Below are 3,996 nucleotides of genomic sequence, written 5' to 3' on the forward strand. Positions count from 1 at the left end.
TTTTAATGGAGTTGAACTAGATGGTTTTTGAGGCTCCTTCTATCTCTCACTATTATTAGAATGTGAATTTTTGAGCTCTACTGAACCTTAAAGATCATCTAGTCTAAGCATCCATCTTCAAAAGAAGGTCAAGTTCCTTGCCAGACTCTTCATCTGCAAAATGAGGGGCTGGGATTCAATGACCTGTGAGCTCCCTTCCAGCTCTAAGCTCTGGGATCCTCTGATCTACACCTCTTCCGCGCTTGTTCCTGCTTAAGGCAAACTGTGGCATAAAGTACTCATTTACAAAGGCAAATTAGGCAGCCGCTTGTGACTGAAATTTATAAATTATTGTGTTAAGCGTAACAGTTGCTTAACCTCATAAAAGTGAAAAGTTCATCTTCAAACCACCATGAGTGAAATGGAAGAGCCATTTGAAAGGCATCTCCAAGCTATTAATCAAATTTAACTAGAAAGATCCTTCTTGATTTCTTTCTCCCTAAAAATCACATGTCAGTGGAGACGGGCCATGTGAAACTTCAGCCCTTTTGGGGAAAAAAATGTATTTTGAAACAGTCCTCGGCAACTGAAAAGCATCCTTCGGAAAGAATTAATATTTCTTCATAGAACTGGTTATCCTGAACGTAATAGAATACGGCCACCATTTCACTATAGATCTTTAGAGGAAAATTATAAAACGATGCAGTGGCTGGGAATTGCCCCCCCCCCTCCCCCACCCCACCCCCTCTAAATTAGAGGTTGGGTTTCGAGACAGAACGAGGATGAAAATGCAGGACTGATCCTTTCACGTTCCTGTTTTGTTAGCGCTTTAAGCACGGAGCCACTTTCTTCAGGGAATCGCTTTCAATGGGGACGCAGGCCGGAACGCTGACTAACGCTAAACACAGATTTGGTTAAAAAGCTGCGCCGGCCGCCGCCGCCGCCGCCGCCGCCGCGGGTTCTTTACAATGAAAGCCCGAGAGGCCCAGCCCAATACAGGGCAGAACTTAATTGCCTTTCCAAATCACGCACGTTCTGACCCCCTTCTCCGTCTGCCTGGAGCTCTCTTTTCTCTTCTCCGGGGCCGGAAAATGGGTACCTGAGTCTGAGCCATGAAAAGATGCAGTTGGAGTGTATCAAGAACAAAGTAAAAGCCAGAAGGAGCCGGGCTTCCCTCCGTCCCCGCGCCCCCTCCCCCCACGCCCACCCGAAAAGAGCCGGGCCTGCGAGCGCCCGGCCCTGGCCACAGAGCTGTTTGATTGCTTAAGCCTGGTGGTCAGACAATAGGACCAGAAAGAATGGCTGCTTCCTTCCTTCCTGTTGAGTGTTCTGCCTGAGTGAACAAATTCAATAGCATTTTGCTTCACGGCAACACTAGGCCCTAGCACAAGCGAAAATCAACAAAGAGCCATTCTACGGCATTTCCAAACCCACCTAAGCCAAGCCACTGAACTGTGGAACCACGGGGGAGGGGGTGTCCGAATCCATGGCCTGCTGGAGGGTGTGCACAAAGCACGGTAAACATCCAGGTTCTTGTTTATGTTGAGGGCCTCATTTTTTTTTAGGGGGAGTGGGGGTGGGGAAGAGATAGTAGAGGGAGGGGGAAGGGTCACGGAAGAGTGGTATGTAAATGGCGAAAAAGATTGTCCTTCCATCATTGAAATGATGGCTATTTTTTTTTTAAAGGATTCTTTCCGATATTTTGGAGCTTTCTTAATCTGGCCATTTCCACCGCATCTGCAAAAATAAAACTGGTATGATCAGCTGGGATGAAGAAAACTATAAATGGTTTAAATTTACCTCAAAAAATTGTGCTTGAAGAGCTAGCCATCCCTCTTGCTCTGTCTTTTTTTCACATATATAGGAGAGAGGCAAAAATTGGGGGAATTTTGCAACTGAGACTATCATCTACTGAAGACTTGGAATAAAACATTTACTGCCACAATTTTTAATTTAAATTAAAATAAGACAATGATATGAAGACCATGTGCAAAGATATTATTTAATATATATACTTTGGAATGCATATAACATATACTTTATTATTCAAAATACACTTTATTTAAAATAAGTCTTATTGAAAATATACTTTTTATTGAAAATACACCTTATTTAAAATACATCTTATTACTGAAAGTATAACTTATAAAAATATACTTTAGAATGCATAGAAAATATACTTTATTATTGAAAATACACCGTTATTACTTAAAATATGCATTAGAATGCACAGAAATGATCTTATTATTTAAAATATAATTCAGTATTGAAAATATACATATTATAAATATACTTTATTACTTTAATATATTTTAGAATGCATATGGCTTTGTATATTAATGCTTAGTATACATTATACATTTCCTATGATACATGTGTATATTCATATATAGACAAATTTAAAATCTATTTTGCAGAAATTTTGTTTGCTGTTTATTTTGGGCCTTTTTATGTTATTCCTTAATTCTGAACTTTTCTAGGCCAGCTTATGTTGCCAACATATTCAAAGACATGTGCCTCTTGGTTGTCAAAAAATCCCATAATCGTAAGCAATGGGTTTCTTGCTCTCCAAGATCCTCTCAAAAGACTCATTTGATGTAATGCTGACTATTGGAGAATACAAAATCAGCATGCTAAGTATTCTTACAGTCTCTTACAGATGAACTGGCACATCACCCTGCAGAATAATGCATTAGTATACTGTGGGATTATGGGGCAAGAATATCTGGAGCTCTGTTTGTCCCCCAGTATACAGGCAGGGTTTTGCTTCAGATGATATTACTAAAAAGAGTCTATATGAGAAAGAAAGTCTGTTGGATGGGAGAGCAAAAAGGAACACTAAAATGAAAACAATCTCTCTTCAAACTGTATTTAAGCTATCAAATGAAATCCTTTTGGAAACATTATCAAAAGTTTTCTTTTTCAAGACTAAGAATGTGCTTACTTGGCTTTTTAAAAAACGAAGTTGGGTTTTACATTTCCCTGTTGCATCTGTTTTCTTTTGCAAAGACCTGCTTTAGTCGTTTCCCCCACTCCATTTGAACTATAGTTGGAACTAATCATCAAGCCCAAATATGTCAAACTCTTGCTTTTCTTTCCTTTATCTCAACTATGACGTTATCTCATCCTAAACTGCAACCCTGATTAGAAATGGGAAAATTTCTTTTGTTGTCTCCTACTGCCTTAACTCTATTATTTGTCATTATATCATCTATAATGTTTGCATATCTGGTTATGTAAATCAGTGTTTTTGTAACTAAAGTATTAGTTTCATGGCAAGTTCTTTGTGGCATCCTATATTACAATTATGACTAGAGTTTATAATAAATGCATAGTGATATAGTTATGGAAAAATTACTCATTTTATGGATCTAACCCAAGTCTCAGTTCCTAAATACAAGATAACACAAGAGATGCTTACTTAAGATTTACTATTTAAAATGTTATAATATCCAATCTTTCATGCTGAAGAGTACAATTCAATTGACATTCTAGAAAAACACAGCAGATACAGTGAAACATAGAAGAAATATAGGATATAATACCCATAGTAGAAAGAGCACTGAGCTTCAAGTCAGAAGATAATTGACAAAGCCCTTTTCAGCTCTATGTCCTATGATCCTTTGACATTTGTTTGAATCTTGACTCTTCCATTTTCTTGTTGCCTGAACTTGCGCAAGTCCCTTAGTCTATGTGAGCCCCATTTTCTTCACCTCAAATGGGAATGATATTATCTCACGAAAGATGTCAAAGTGAAGTGCTTTGTAAAAGTTACTGAACAATATAAATGTGACATATTGTTACTATTCCTTTTGATTTATACATTAAAAAATCAAATCACCTATTTTTATTTGATGACAGAAATTGATAAAATTCTTCAGGTAAAATTTATGGCACACAAATTGGGAAGCATGATGAGACTGCCTTTTTAACTCCTACAATGATTTGTTCAAAAGAAAGTATTCCAGACATAAGAAGAAGAGAAATAATCCATAGGTACCAAGTAGAATCTGTTGT

The 3,996-nt window shown here is 37.8% G+C and overlaps 1 long non-coding RNA gene across 1 annotated transcript; it reads left to right on the forward strand.

Moving 5' to 3' along the window:
* The first annotated feature begins 711 nt into the window (after positions 1-711).
* Positions 712-3,325, forward strand: LOC130455993 (uncharacterized). The gene is made up of 2 exons (XR_008914280.1): positions 712-1,496; positions 1,666-3,325. It is a non-coding gene; the product is annotated as an uncharacterized LOC130455993 (long non-coding RNA).
* Positions 3,326-3,996: the final 671 nt, after the last annotated feature.

This window comes from Monodelphis domestica, chromosome 8, assembly GCF_027887165.1.
Source record: "Monodelphis domestica isolate mMonDom1 chromosome 8, mMonDom1.pri, whole genome shotgun sequence".
NCBI classification, from domain to species: domain Eukaryota; kingdom Metazoa; phylum Chordata; class Mammalia; order Didelphimorphia; family Didelphidae; genus Monodelphis; species Monodelphis domestica.